The sequence below is a fragment of the Trachinotus anak genome, unplaced genomic scaffold (genome assembly GCF_046630095.1).
Source record: "Trachinotus anak isolate AG129_WGS33_773 ecotype Australia unplaced genomic scaffold, CSIRO_AGI_Tana_v1 ptg000010l, whole genome shotgun sequence".
Lineage (NCBI taxonomy): Eukaryota > Metazoa > Chordata > Actinopteri > Carangiformes > Carangidae > Trachinotus > Trachinotus anak.
In genome coordinates this window covers 29,096,873-29,113,842 of record NW_027273861.1, presented here as the reverse complement: position 1 = coordinate 29,113,842, position 16,970 = coordinate 29,096,873, and the positions used below count along the sequence as shown (strand labels likewise).

The 16,970-nt window shown below is 40.0% G+C and overlaps 1 long non-coding RNA gene and 1 pseudogene across 1 annotated transcript in view; both read left to right on the top strand.

Annotated features, from left to right (window-relative positions):
- Nucleotides 1-16,970, top strand: part of LOC139626315 (uncharacterized) — a 53,292-nt gene that overhangs the window by 22,496 nt on the left and 13,826 nt on the right. The gene's annotated exons all lie outside the window — the stretch shown is intronic.
- Nucleotides 10,456-16,890, top strand: LOC139626378 (interferon-induced protein with tetratricopeptide repeats 2-like; annotated as a pseudogene).

Sequence of the window (16,970 nt, the reverse complement as noted above, 5' to 3'; positions counted from 1 at the left end):
AATAGTTCATCATTTATACTCAACAGCTCTTAATGTGGAGAGTTCCATAAAAAGAGTGATGCAGTCCCTGCTTTCCACCATTTCATTTGTCACTTAATACATTTATTTTTAAGGAACATCCACTGATACTTGGTCAGTGTCCTTTGTCTTGTCCACAGAGGACCCTGATTTGAGGATTCTCTGGATTTCTGGCTTCAGGACAGAGTGGTGCATGTTTCTAATACAGACTTAACTGTCCCTGGGCACAGGAATTACATATGTGACATTTAGGCCTTTTATTTAGTGAAAAATTGCTTTCAAATGAATGAAGTGTATATTTATGATTAGAGTTTATTACTAACTTGAACTTCAAGTGCTGCTGATCGTCAACCTTCACTTTTTGCTGAAGTTTATGGATTTTTGCTGTATTTTATGAACCTTTAACTTTCTTTCACTCTCAGCCAAAGTTTATGGATTTTGTTTCACTTGCAGTTGTTATTTTTCTGGACTCTTGTTTCATGTTTGTGGTTTACTCTGTGTGTCCATGAGAATATGAAGAACAGTGTAAGAAAATGAGACTGGGGAACATATAAATGCAGACACTGCACGTACCTGTAACAATATTGGAAGTCAGAACAGGAAACAGGTCGTGCAGGGAAAAACCAGACCACAGCTTAGCTACCTGCATTTATCCAGGGCTCTCATACAGGGACTGGGCAGAAATCCCGCCGTCGCTGCTTTAAATACAGACGACAAAAACATGATGGCAGCAGTGAACTGAAAATGCATGGTTCCGTGTACAGTCCGCCATCAGTGAGTAAAATACTGGATCCCCTCCTCTTCTCCTTGATCTCCAAACAAACTGGACCTTGATCGACAAAGCAGGAAACTTCACCCAAGCTATTAGATCCTGTTTTCATGAAGGAATCTATTGCAAGTACTGGAGGTAAGTCCAACTGCATGCACATTTTAACAAAGAAACAGAGCAGAAAAAATATGATTCCCCCAAATCTGAGGTCATCTTTAAAGAAAGTAAAACCACTTTCATCTGGAGAGAAACTCCACTTTCCTCTAAGTGTCAAACTAACAAGTAGAAACACAGACTGAGAAATGAAGGTAGAATAAAGAGCACAGTATATGTTGTTCAGTTATAGTGAACATGACGTCTGTTTCTCATGACTTGTTTGGAAAATAATTTTATGCTGTTTTCATCTATAATTTTTCATATTAATATGACTTATAATCATCTAATTATAATTGAGTTTATGGGTATTTATTTCTAGTGTTTTGTAATCAGCAATCTGTGTTTTCATGGAGGAATAAATTGAACCTTGAACCACTTTATAAAGCTGTTATGTAGCTGAACATGTTAGCAGGTCTGAGCCTTTGAGGAGAGTCAGGAAACCATCAGTTATAAACCACTGTGCTCTCTCCAAAGACGGGGTTTTATTTGACTTTTTATCCCTGAACTGCAGCATTTCACCATCATGAAGACTGTACTAATAATGTGACACCTTATTTATCTTCATGGGAAAATCATGTTGATCTCTCCTCATGGAGGGTCAGAGGTCAGACCTTTTTTTAAAAAAATCATCATCATCCCCATAAAACAACATTAAATGACGTCTGAGATGAAACTCTGACTCATTTTATCCTCTGCTCTTTACTTACATTGTTCAGTTCAGTTCAGTATTTACCTTTAATAGTGAGAAGAATCAATGGGGATGTTTGTTCACCAACATCACTGGTGGCCACACAGTAATTAACTCCTTCATCTGTGGCCCTGAAACTGTAAAAGCCTCCTTCAGATAGATGATGGCTCCATCTGTGCTCTTCTTGAACCAGGTGAAGCAGCTGATAGGAGGCTTGGATCTGCTGGAGCAGGTCAGCTTCACCCAGCGACATGCTGACACCAAACCTGGTGGACTGATGGATGCTGAGGCGTCTCTGGAGGCATCAGGAACAAAGACGTCAGAGAGAAGAGGAGCATCAGGCCCCACATGAAATCCTTGAGGGGAAAGTAACTGACATCTGATGAATCTTCATGTTCTGACAGGATCCACCAACAGACACTGGTCTGACATGAAACACTGAGATACAGTTTATTCTTTGCTGTCTTGACGTCTCCTCCTTCACCCTCAGGACACCTGGCAGAGCAGGTGATGCTGTATCCATCATGTGTGGACAGGGAGGAAAAGCTGAGCAGGTGAGAGCCACAGACTCCGCCTCCTTCAGATCACCTCGTGATGTGATACCACTGATTTCCTTTCTGATCCAATACCACATAATACCCAGGCTGATATCACCTGGACCGATACGATACCGATACTTTGTACAAAAGCTTCATATGTTTAGAGAAGGGAAATAATAAGTAGACATCAGACATCAGACTCTTTCTTAGAAAAGAAAAATACATTCAGTTCAGCATTTAGCACTTTCAACAGATCAAAAGAAGATGACCCACAGACCAAGAAACGTAGAAGTTGCATGTTAATTGACGCGTCAGCATCTGAATCAGGCTTCCTATAAAACACTGAATAATTGTGGCAAGCATACTCTCCTGTTCGCATCGTTAGCACAGCTGAGCCTCCAGGCATCTTGCTAAAGGCGAACCCAAGACTAATTCATTTCCAGCCAAATTTGCTAGTTAACGAGCTAAGTAACAAACCATGTATGGTGAGCACAGTCTCTGATATGTGGTAGTTGGAGCTAAAATATGAATGAATTAGAATGAATGAATTTTTAACACCTCAAAAGGCAGAAGCACAGACTTCCTCACATTCTGTTAATCAGTTAACCACAATATTAATTGTTCAATATTTGCATTAAAAAAATCCTCCCAAAGGCACCAACACCACAAACACAGCCGATAGGTCACATCCAGTAACTCTGAGGTGACACTGTGTCCTGCGATCACATCTCAGGTGTTTGACAGGGTTTGTGGTGGCGTCTTCACACACACATCACAAACCAAGATCGTTGTGCTCAGAAATGAAGAAGTTCCACACATGACTTTGTTTGTGTCCTGTGCGTCCTTGTTTTGTTTGGTGATGGTATTGTTAGTTTTGTTTGATGATTTTATTATGTACAGCACTTGTTGCTGCATGGTTTGTATGAAAAGTGCTATATACAGTAAATAAAGACTCTAAACCAACTGTCTCTCTTCTGCTTAGATCATTTAAATCAGATTTAGTGAAGGAGAGTAATCACTTGTTTAAGAGTCAAGAATCAAAGTTTAGGACCTGGACTCCACTTGGGATTTGTTGGTCTTGACTTCTTGGAAAAATCCAGAGAGACCAGGTTGTCTTGCTCCTTTTCTTAGTGTGACAGACGTGTGGCTGTAGGTTTCTATTAAAGGAAAACAAAAGTCCAAATCTAATGCTCAACATTAAACTGTTTACAGCAGCATCAAGGTTGAACATTAATGATTTTATGATGCTGCAGCCAAAGCAGCAGCTCACATAAAGAGCAGAAAACAGAGATTTATATTCAGAAAACTGCTGAGAGCAGCTGAACGATGAGGTGAGTCATTGCTTTATTATGTCTGTAATCAGTAACATGTGTGATATGTTTAATATATTGGATTCAAAGTCAATAATTGAACTTTCTCAGAAGCATACCGCCTTTTTTCTTTCTTCACTCTGTTCTTCCCTTGTTTTATTTACTTGCCATTTCTTCCTTTGTTTTTACTTTCTTCCTAAAAATTTAAATATTAAAACTTTGTATTTATGGTTCTGGTTCTGCACAAATGGATGTGGGAAGCTGTGTTAACTTGTTTTTCCACCAAACAAGAGGGGCCGACAATCTGAATTATCCTGCTGTAAATCTGGGAATGCAGCCAATCCCTGAGGTTTTTATCTGTGGTAAATTTACTCAGCATCAGTAGAGTATATAAAGTGTAGCAGGGCTAATAGGTGCAGTGTCACCATCAAGGGAACCTGATCTGCAGAACTCACCTGTTCATCATGATGAAGCTGATCCTCTCTCTCACTCTCATCTGGGCGCTCTGCAGCACAGGTAACATCACTGATTCTTACATGAGAGTTTCTGCAGGTGATACACCACCTAATTTAAAACATTGAAGAAGTTCTTAATCTCACCAGAACCATTTTATAGAGAAATATAAACTAAATAATAGCAGATCATTATAGTTTTAATAATCAGAACTAAGACTTTATTGATCCCCAGAGAGAAAGTTCACATGCTACAGTACAGCAGTACAGGAAATAGTCTAAACAGAGAGGAAACCTAAATAATTAGAGTCTAACAGTGTATATCAGACAGTTTAAATCATTTTAGCCATTACATCTATTATGTGGAACAACAATTAGGAGATTTTTGCACCTTTATAAACCATCAACCCTAAAAACATCTCATATTTGATCTGACATTTGTTCTGTGATCATCACTTCACTATTTTTGTCTCCATTGCAGCTGAAGCACTCGTGTGTCAAACTTGCACAGATTACAACTGCTCAAGCACAGTATCACGCACATGCTCCTCAGAGACGACGATGTGTGTTACCTCTTCCCTTGAAGGTCTTTTCTTCATGTCGTCTATTACTTATTAATGAAATACATGTACTTTAAAGTTATATATCAATCAATATTATCAATGTCAATATTAACAAACTGTTCTTTGTCTCTGTAGCTTTTTCATCTGTAAAGACACTGCAGCTAATCAGCAAGTCCTGTGGAGAGTCCTCCCACTGTCCAACCACAGGCAGGCATACATTTTCAATGAACCTGGGTGTTTCACATGAAGTTACATCTGCTTACTGCTGCAACACAGATAACTGCAACTCAGAAACTCTACCTTGTAAGTACAGATGGACGACAGTCTTATTAAATACAGAATGATATATATAAGAGAAGAATATTGGAATCTTCTGACATCTTCTGTTTTCATCTTGTGACACTTTCAGTCCCGGGCCCTCAGTCAGATAACAGCCTACAGTGTTTCTCCTGTGACTCACTCGTCGACACTGAATGCACCACTCCATTACAGTGTAGGGGAGTGGAGGACCGCTGCCTTCAAGTCACTCGTGAGTTTTCATGTTCCATGTTTTCATTTGAATTGTTGATCCATAACATGATATTTTTGTCGTTTTCATTTCACAAAACCATCTCAGTGTAGCTTTACATCTCCTCTCTCAAGTTTCTCTCTGGAGCTGTAGTAATAACAGGTCAGCAAAAATAATCCAGTGTACTAGCTACTTTTCAGTAACTCAGTAAGTGTGAAAAGTAATCCAACGAGTGGTAGAAGAACTGTGTTAAAAAGACAAAAAGCTGAAAAGATTGTTTGAGAAGCCAAACAAAACACTAATAGTCCTTAATAGAGATCAAATAAAAAGTAGGTTCCAGATAAACAAATTAAATTCCCTCTGAAATGTGGTGGAGTGGAAGTATAAAGTATCATAAAATAGAAATACTCAAGTAAAGTTCCGGTTCCTCAAAATTATACTGTTCAATTACTGAACCAAGTAAAACTCTTTTGAGAGGTTGAGAGGATTTTTAGGTCTGTGTCATGATGCACTGCCTTTAGCTGAGGTGCTGAGCAGGCAGAGTTATTATCATATACATTATACAAAGCTAATATCAATAAAGGTAAAATACTAATTAACTAAATACTAACTAAACCACTACAGCTACAAAAGACTATTGACTAAAAAACTAAAATGAAATAATGAACTCTTCATTGATGTCAGTGTATCAATGTCAACTAATCCTCTGTTGTCTCACTGCTCATGACTGAGCACCAGTGTTAAGTGTGTTGAAGTGTGATCATATTAGAGATTTTACATTAGTAATGAAATAACAGGATAACATTGGAAAAGAAAAGGCACGCTATCAGCCAGCTAGTGATTTAAATCAATAGGTAGAAACTAGTTTAAATTAGTGAGCTAAACTGTAACTTAAAGCAAAAGGTAGGAACTAGCTAACAGAAACTCAGAAGGTAAGAAAGTAAAGTGTGTTAACAAGCTAGATAGTTAGCTACTTGTGCTATTTACATTTACCTTCATTGTCTCAATTTGCTCAGTGCACAGGAGCACAGACTTGAGGAACCAGGGGTTAAATTGGGATTTGTGATGAGGTGGAGCCTCAGAGGATCTGAAGAACTTTCCCTGGAATTAATTAACTGACAATAATGTTATTTGTTCAATAACACAGTGATTCTTTATCTATAGATACGTATGAGACCCACAGTGATTCTGCCTCTGGCTGTGCATCTAGGAGCTTTTGTGCAGCTTTTGCCGACCTGGCAAACCCACTGACAATGCAAAGCATGGGCAACATCACCACTGAAGTAAGCTGCTGTGAGACCAGCTTCTGTAATTCTGTCACAACAATAACTGCCAGCAGTGGCATAATTCATCTGCTGCTTGGGCTCCTTGTCTTTACCTTCTATTAGAACATAGAAAGAAATGGACAAAGCACCATTGAAGCCACCAGGACTCCTAAAAGAAGCTTTTGAAGCCTGGAGCTGGGTTTACTGCTCATTGTTATCACTATTTGGAAGTTACAGGGGCTAGAAAATCCAAATTTAGTGAAAAGCTGATGAAGTCTGAGTGAAGCTGAGGTGGAATAAGAAGACACAGATGCAATAAATACATACATGAACACAGACAACTACATTTTTACAGATATTTACTTGGTATATACTCACTGGGGATCAGTGGATTCAGTGCTTCAACATTATGTAACAGTTAAGTTTTGTTGTAAATTGTACTAATATCAAAGGTGTAGGTTTGGTTTTATCTTTGGTGTTGGCCATTTCTTGTTCTCTTCCTCTTTATTCTCATTCATTTGCACATGTGCACATGAACAATGTGTCTGCTGATTAAACTTGCCTGAAACTGGACGTGTATCATGATTTTCTCTGATTTTAAACTGATATTTTACATTGTTTTGAAATGAACAGAAATCTTGGTGTGATACATTTTAAAGAAAATGTTACAAGACAATAAATGTATAAAACCATGTAGGTGGTGAGCTCCTCTGTTTGAATTGACTGTTTTCAAATCTCACCTGAGATCCTGCAGCTCTGCCATGCATCATGGAGGAGTCTGGGACATAAATGAGGCTCTAAAGAAAATGGTTCTTTCTTACACAGTGCTTCCCATTCAGACATGAACACATGCAGTAATAGTTAAAATAATAATAAACTTAGTAATTATGAACTGTGTCAAGAAAAAATGCTATAATAATGCTATAATAAAGTATAAACAAAGTTCTTTTCAAAATAAAAGACAAATATCTCAGACATTTCTAAATGTTTTCACACAAAGAGAAGATTTAAGAAGGGATTTAAAAGAAGCTAAGGACTTTTTGCTCCTATGTTCCCGTCAGTGAGAGTTCATGGTTTGCAGGATGTTAATTATTAATTATTGTAAACTTACTGAATATTCTGAAGTCACTGCATCAAAATTCATCATTTTACAACAAATCAAGTCCCAGCTCATAGTTACAGCAGTGTGTCTAAACTGGAAACTTTTTGTTAGAATCAGCTTTTGCTCTCTAGCTTCCATTCAGCAATGTTGTCCATTTGTCCATCTTATTCTTGTGAATGAGATTTTTCAGTAACATCTTGAGGTGTTCTTCAGTCGTATGATGGGTAACATGTTCACAGTCTGTGGATTAAATGAGTTACGTCCATTAGTTGAATAATTAAAATCTGAGATGAATTTTCTTAATGTAGTAATTCTTTTGTATGAAGTTGACATAGTTTTCCTTGAAGCATTAATTCCAGTGTATAAAGTTAATCATTATTATCATGCATGAAATGTTCTCATCATTTTCTATATTTCTAAATGTCTTCAGTGCTGTAACAGTGTCATGATTTTCTTTGAGGCTAATGTTGAAGCTGCATTCCTCTATTCCCCTTAATTATTATGATAAGTAGAAAAAAAACTGTAAATCAATATTAATTTTAACTTAGAATCATTATGAGTGAAATTCATGTCGTCCCTCAGCTCCCCTCAGTGCAGCAGGCGGCAGTGTGCACCACTAAAGCTTTATTCAAGAATACAAATCACTCTTCAGTTAACACCATTTTAAAGGATTATGGGTATTTATTTGTATATTTATTTTTGGCCAACAAGTTTCATTTTATTATTTGTAGACTGATATTGACATAGATATTCATTTTACATCGACTGGAGATTACTTTTATTTCGGCGAGGTCTTCAATATATCCCCTCACTGAACAGACACACAGATCTACGATTATAAAAATGACAAATCTGTGATCTGTGAGCACAGGAAGGTAAATGTGTGAACTAATATCACCAGATAACAAGAACAGGAGTTCAACTGGAACCCCAACGCCATCACCAGCGGATACTACACTGTGTCCACGGTGGCAAGTGGAAGTGGGAAATTCATAAAGCGTGGCTGTTGACCTGCACAATCTGGCAGTTTATTGCTCTTATACTGTGATTGGTGCCAAGTGTGGTGTAAAACAGCTCGCGAAACAGAGCTTTGTCAGTTTCTTCACTGCCAACCACATGAATATGTGGATAGAAAGCCTTGGGCAATACTTCCCACATAGCCATTGTTTCCTGAAGGCAACGTAATCGAGGAAGATCCTCCTCAGCCTTCATGGTTTTGTCTGTTATACTGTCATTCGTGACGCCACGCCCCCCACGCCACATCAGGACCAAATGTCTGCAACTGAAAAAGTGTGATCTGAAAGCTCAAAAAAGATCTGAAGGTGAAAAAAGATAGAAGTGAAAAAAGAAAATAAAAAAAAGAAAAAAGATCTGAATCCGAAAAAATTTAATCTGAAACTGAAAAAAACAAGACCTCAAATATCAAAATATATATGAAAGTGAAAAATGAAAATAAAGAATTTATTCAAAAGAAATTACAGAATTCAATCAAAATTATATTTAAACTGAAAAAACAGTTTATTTCAGACAGAGGAGACCTCTGTAGATAATTCAGCTCCAGGTAAAAATCTTCTGAACGACTGACCCTGAAGAAATCCAAACCAGAAGAAGCTTATGGAAATGGTGGTGAAGACAACAACTCCCATGATCCCACACTATGTCATGATGTCACCCAATGCCGTCCTTTGTTCTTGTTTTGATTGATAGAGCCCTAGTGGCATAAGTTACATACTGTGCTTTTATTTAAGATTCTGAATGCTGAGTGAAGTTATCCTGAATTTCTGTGCTTGCTGGGGTTGAGGGTATGGATGAATTAACAAATGAGTGCACCAGGCACAGTCCCAGGGGCCCAGGTGGTTACTGCTTATTACTATAAGGTACACACGTTTATGTATGTATTTATCAATGAGAGAACTCTGTGTTCTCACTCAACTTAACTCAGATATTTAATATTACGGGGCTTGGACTAACTCAGGAGTATTAGGAAGTACCTGCTTGTCTTATATTGAAAAGTGTTAGTAACATGACTTCAACATGTAGCATGAGTCACACCTCAACTTGGACTTTGGCCTTTTGACTTTTGCTTTGCAATGGCTTGATTATCACATTCAGACGTGCAGAGACTCCACTGTGCCACTCCACCAGTAACTAGAATAACACACCAAGACACAATAGTTTGCCTGACTTTATTTTTTAAAAAGCTTATTTGGTAGTAACACCAACAATTTAAAATAAGATAAAGATATCAATTATTTCTCTAAATTCACAAAACCAACTTTGTAATAACTTGTTTAAAAGTGAAGAATCAAAGTTCAGGACCTGGACTCCACTTGGGATTTGTTGGTCTTGACTTCTTGGAAAAATCCAGAGAGACCAGGTTGTCTTGCTCCTTGGCCTTTTCTTAGTGTGACAGACGTGTGGCTGTAGGTTTCTATTAAAGAACAACAAAAGTCCAAATCTAATGCTCAACATTAAACTGTTTACAGCAGCATCAAGGTTGAACATTAATGATTTTATGATGCTGCACCCAAAGCAGCAGCTCACATAAAGAGCAGAAAACAGAGAATTACATTCAGAAAACTGCTGAGAGCAGCTGGACGATGAGGTGAGTCGCTGCTTCATCATGTCTGTAATCAGTAACATCATTGATATGTTAAATTGTCTTTATGTAAAGCACATTGAGTTGCCTTGGTATGAAATGTGCTATATAAATAAAGATGCCTTGCCTTAAATATCATGGATCCTAAATCACTGATTTTTTTCTGATGTTTTCTTTGTTTCTTCACTCTTCCTTTATGCCATTTCTTTCTTTGTTTTTTACATTCTTCCTGTATGTCTGTCTTTCTTCTTTTCCCTTTCTCTCTTTTCTCCCTTTTAGACCTCTTGCTTGAGTTATCCCCTCGTTCCCTTGTTCTTTTCTTTCCCACTTATTCACTCCTTAATCTCCTAGTTACTGCTCCTTCCTTTCCTTTGCCATTTCTTGGCTTCTTTTTTCCTTTCTTTACTCCTTCGCTCCTTCCCTGCTTCCTCTAGATGAGCCAGTCATAGCACACCACAGAGCTTTTTATGTCACTGTACTTAATGTTCCTCATTTTTATTTTCCATCAGTGCTGCTCAGAGTGAAACAACACTGGAGGCCCAACTGGAGGCCCTGCAGTGCCACTTCACCTGGGATCTGGAGCCCATTAGGTACAGACTTCTCCGTCTCAGGGACAACCTGGAGGACATTGGCACCGAGGAGGGAAACAGCTGGCTGGGTCACATTTACAACCTGCAGGGGTACATCCACTACCAGCTGGGGTTCATCGATGAGGCCAAGAGTTTCTTCAGCAGGGCTGCAGAGGCCTTTCACCAGATGAGAAACACTGTCTCAGATGAGGGTCCATGGTTGGTGGTGAACTATGGGAACAAGGCTTGGCTGCACTACCATCAGGGAGAACGAGCAGAGAGTCAGGCTTGCTTGTCAAAGGTTGATGAGCTGATGAAAGAATACCTATCTCCATCGCAGGACGAGCTCCATCCAGAGATCTACGCTGAAAAAGCCTGGACTCTGATGAAAATTGCCAAGGAACATGACCCAGAGAACTTGTACCTTGCTGCTCTTTACCTTGAGGCACGTGCTGCAAAAGGTCAGAGAACTGAAGGTGAAGCACGTGAGTTGGCCAGAAGGGTTTTGAATAAGCCTGTTAGCAGCTACAGTGGTATCGAACCATTGCTAAGAATGTACAGAAGATTATCTATGGATGAGGCTATTAAATTGGTAGAGAGAGCTCTTGAAAGACATCCAGATAACCGTTACCTGATGAGGCGAGCTGCACTCCTTTACGAAAAGAGAATCTTTTCAGACAGTGGCAGTCCCCTGGAGAACAGCAGAGTCGACAGAGCAATCAGTCTCCACAGGGAAGTGATTTCTCTTTACCCTGACAATTCACTCAGAAAACAAATATCTCTTGCAAACATATATGGATGGTCAAATCGCAGCCATGCAGCTGACCAGATATATGAGGAGCTGTTAAAAAGTGATCTGGATCCTACAGGGACTCAGATGCTTTACAACTACTATGCAAAGTATTTATATTTTGTTCATAAGGAGATCCACAAGTCGATAGGATACCACATGAGGGCAGCAGCGATACCCCATCAATCTTTCTATCAATCTTTCTAGAGAGCAGCATCAGTGAACTGGAGAAGATTAAAGACAAAAACAGACACCCAATGTGTGGCCAAATTAGGGAGTTTCTGGCTAATCTGAGTGCCTGTTACAACTCTGGATCTGAAACCAGAATAATGTAGGTTCTTTACTCTGATAACATAGAGATATGGAAGACTTTTAAGTATGAACTGAAATTTATTTTTGAGAAGAGAAACAATCTAACAATTGTAAGATTTGGGTCTCCCAATTATGAGATAAAGTTTAAATAAAGTAGTTTTTGAGTACTGTAATTAGATTATTATTGTCAATAAAATGTCATTGTCTGAACTTGGACTTGATGATTATTTATTGTCATAGAAAATATGAAAGCATCTATAACCAATTTGCATATTACCAGTGGATCACATGACATTTCTAGCATCATTCAGCTCATTGTTTTCATTTTCTGCTCAACCATTCATGGTTTAGTCTCATTGCTCTCATATTGTTGTTTTCATCAGTAAAGCTCTACAGCCCCATGTGTACACTCTCTGCCCAGCCCCACAGCAGACACGTTAGAGACCAGCTGAGGGAAATTCATACAAATGAACTGAAATTTGTGAAGCAGAATTTTGCATTTTCCTCTTTCCTCTTTCAATAACAGTTTCACAACCTTTCAGATTTATCTTGTGACCCTTTGAAGGACCCAACCCCAAGGTTGGGAGCCACTGGACGAAACTATCAAACAGCTCCTCCTCGACCAATAACAACAGTAAAATTCTCCTTTGCATTGCTGCATCATCATTAACTAATTAATTAATATTACAATAACATTATTATTCATAATAATGATATATCAATCACAAATGACCTTTTTTCTGCAGAAAAAAACCCACTTTTGATACTTTCAGTACATTTCAATGATTACTTTTGTATGTTTCTTAAAGTTATAATATGTAAGTTTTCCATATTCAAATGTCTACAAATGACTACACCTATGTTATATATATTCTTTGTGTTATGTTCTTACATCATCCCAAATGTTTCTACCAATCAGAGAAGCAGGGATTTTAATCCTGGTAATGCTCCATGTCATTTGGTCGCCTGCTGATGATGTCATATCCCTTATGAACATGTATCAGTGTTGTTGTTTAAAAACACATTTTAAGATGCACCTTTTACACCTTGGTCATTTCCAACTATTTATTTTAACCAAATGAAGGATTTCAGTAATTGGACGTCTGGAAGTTATTGGAGAAAACAGCCAGGCAAATGGCAGCTCCCATCCACTCATGAAACACTGACTTTGAAGGTGAAACTGCTTTCAGTGTTTTTAACGGTTATAATCACTGGGTCTGTTTATTTTGGAGAGAGGAGTGAGATCTCTTCATCTCCAGTCATGTCAGAAACCTAAAATACCTTCATTTTTCATTTTCCTCCTATGAGTCTTGCTTTATGAGTCCACACCTTTGATGTTCAGAACCATTAACAACAAATAAAGGCTCTAGCTCATAGGGCCCCAAACCACTTGGCCCCTGGGACTGTGACTTTTACACCCATCTGGTAACAGATTCATGTCCTCAACCCCAGCGCACCCAGGAGTCCTGGGTAACTCCACACACATCAGACCCAACTCCAAACAACACTGAGAATGTCATTAATAAAGTTTGACCAACCTTCTGACACAGCACAAACAGAGGTGTGGATTCGAGTCATGGGACTTGGACTCTGGATTTGGAATCTGATGACTTTTTATTTGACAAAATTAAAAAAGACTTGTAGTTCAACTTTGACTTCAACATGTAGCATGAGTCACCTCAACTTGGACTTCGGCCTTTTGACTTTTGCTTTGCAATGGCTTGATTATCACATTCAGACGTGCAGAGACTCCACTGTGCCACTCCACCAGTACTAGAATAACACACCAAGACACAACAGTTTACCTGACTTTTAAATGTTATTTTTTTTAAAAACTTATTTTAGAGTAATGTTACGTCCCGATGTGGCCAGGGGATATGGAGAGTAACACAACAATTTAAACCCAGGAAAAAAGAGAGGAGGAAAGTGGAGGTATACAAAAAATGATAATTTATTTACAATCATTAACACAAAAGAAACACCAAAGGAAAATGGACTTCTTCGGAAGGAAGAGGCCGATCTGTCTACAGCCGAGATACAACAAAATGTTAATTGAGAACCAAGACCAAGGTTAAGCTCAAGTCACAAACTACCGAACCTGGTACACAATAGCTAACCAGCACACACAGCACTCAACGCTGCCGAATGGCCTACTGCCACCAACTGGGATCCTCCTCCAGCTTTTAACTCAAAGCTACCTGATTACTAGATAAAACACTGGTGTCTTCACTTACCATGAGAATGGGGGAAGGGAAAAAAAAGAAGGCGGATACCTTGGATGACAGGAGGGAAACACACAAAAACACACACCTATACACGGCGCGACAGCCGTAACACCCCCTTCCATAAGTGGGTAAACGTTCCATTTGCTTAACAAACTACAGATGAATCATCACCATAGTGGCACCCCACAATACATAGCTAAAACATATCACGTTGCTACCCACCACCAGATTACAGGAAGGACAAAGTAACGCGGTCCCCTTACCCTCAGGACAGCGCATCAGACACCGCATCGTCTGACCCCTTTTTGTGTAGGATCTCGATGTTGAACCCCTGCACCAGCAGAGCCCAACGCATTAACCACTGGTTGTAGTTGTACATTTGAGACAGAAAAACCAGAGGGTTATGGTCAGTATATACGATCACCGGGGATGGGCTGGAGCCAACGTACACCTCAAAGTGTTGGAGAGCAAGGAGAATGGCCAGCATCCCCTTCTCAATGGTGGAATAATTTAACTGATGTCGTTTGAACTTGACTGAATAGTAATAGTAATAGCTTATATCATCTTGGTCATCTTGCAACAGCACTGCACCAGCTCCAGAAGCACTGGCTTCCACATCTAGTTTAAAGGGGAGAGAGAAGTTAGGAGCAGCCAAGACAGGAACACTGCAGAGGAGGGACTTAGCAGCATCAAAGGCATGTTGACATTCTTCATCCCACACGATTGGAATGGCCAGACTACACAGTTTAGTGAGTGGAGCCACCACCACTGAGAAGTTTTTACAAAAACACAGATAGTACCCCGCCAGGCCCAGAAAACGACGAAGCTCACGCCGGGTAGTAGGAGCTGGATATGACAACACAGCAGCAACTTTTGCATCCACTGGACAGACTTGACCATGTCCAACTTGCTTCCCCAGGTAAGTGACCTTAGCTTTACCAAACTCACATTTGGCAAGGTTAAAGGTCAATGAGGCCTTCGCCAGCCGCATGAATACTTCTGCCAGACTAGAAAGATGATCTTCCCAGGTGTGAGAGTACACCACTACATCATCAATATACACACTACACTGGAACAGTCTTTTTTCTGCCAGACAACGATAAGCATGCTGTTTAATGGGTGTGGCTGAGCCAACATCAATGTCATGCTATAACACACTGGTACGAGATGGCACATCACAGAACAGAGTTTGCATTGAATCCTGGTTTTTCCCGCTTCCCCTGAGCAGCCTCTCTGGAATGGTACAGCTTTAACATGTTAACATGGCACAAGCGTGTCTTCCTTCTCTGCTCAGGAGTATGTACAACATTTGCTTTTTACCTCATAAGGGCCTGAAAAATGGGCAGTGAGGGCAGAGCCAGGCATGGGTAATAAAACCAATACCTGGTCTCCAGTGCCAGTGCTTTTCTTTCAAACTGTTTTTTCATGCCACTCTGGGAGGAAGAGAGGGCTTCTTTTGCTAGAGTAGAGGCATAATGTAACTGTTCCCTACACTGAGAGACAAAATCCAAAACATTAGTCTCTGAAGGATAATCAGACATGAACTGTTCCTTTAGCACTTTCATAGGGTCACACACATTGTGACCAAACACCAGCTCAACCAGGCTAAACCCTGGAGACTCCTGCTTAGCATCTCGGATGGCAAAAAGAACAAAAGGTACTCCCTCATCCCAGTCTCTTCCTGTATCATAGCAGTATTTTTTTCAGTATTGATTTTAGAGTCTGATGCCAAAGCTCTAGTGCGCCCTCTGATTCTGGCCCTAGTGACCTCTTGTGCACTGATTTTCCACAATGGAATGGCCTCAGGGAACCAGGTGGAAACACACATGACAGTTAAGAGGAACTGGTTACCAGACCTTGTATGGGGCAATGGACCAACACAATCAACAGGTTGACACATTCAACAGGTTAACCAACAGCAGTCTGGCAGGTGTTGCAGGTTTTACAAAAACTAGGGTTAGAGGTTTTAGTGACCCCCAGATGACCAGACCATAAGTGCTTGTGTGCTAACACTAACACATGCTGCTGACAATCAGTGGGAACATCTATATGGTACGCCTACACCTACGCATCAGCACACCATCATCCACATGGAATGACTGCCTTCCACCACACTTATGAGCACCCTCAGCAGCAGCAAAACACTTGACTAAGGATGGATCACCTTTCTGGGTGCTGATGAGTGCCTCACGAGTGGCAGGGACACAAGGGTAGTCCCAGGCTCTGCCACACTCTCAGAGGCTATAGGAACACGATTTACTGACTCACCTACAGGGGGCAGCTTTTCAGAGACAGAACGGAAGAAAACAAAGAGTCAGACAAATCAACATCCTGAGCTTGCTTTCTGGCTTGGGCTTGGGTCAGAATACAAGCTGTGAACACCTCTGGATGACACTGTACTAAATCATCATGTGCAAACTCAGAAATAGGGACACTAACAACTTCAGGCGTGGGGTATACTTTACCTCCAGCTATGTCATTTCCCATTATGAAATCAATGCCTTCAATTGAGAAACATGGCCGAACAGCTACTGGAAAAATACCAGTGACAAGGTCAGTCTCCACATGCACACGGTTGAGAGGCACAGGCACAAAATTCATCCCAATACCTCTGACCACAGTGCTTACATCACAGGCAGACTCCATGCTCAAGGGCAGGATGCTGGAAAGGATGAAAGACTGAGAGCCCCCAGTGTCAAACAACACAGTGACCGGGTGCCGGTCGGGTGACGTTTTCTTGAGGCTCCAAAAAAACTGCCTATAAGCTTCGGGCACTAACTCATACACTCTTAACATTGCACTTTTTACCTTGTCGCATACAAGACTATCTTCCACCGAAAGAGAAGAAAAAGCCTCCTGAGCCTTACCAGATAACTTACATCGCAAAAGTATTGCCCACACATCTTTTGGCCAGTGTAAAGCATTAGCAATGCGCTAAAACGTACCAAAATATGATTCCACCTCAGATTCGCGAAAAATAGGTACCAGAGAAATATGTTTACTCACGTCAAAGGTGGGAGCTGAATCTGGGACAGACCAGAGAACCGACCTCAGCTGTGCTCTTCCATAGCTCCAACTCGCGCGTCCTTATCGCAGTTTCTGCCT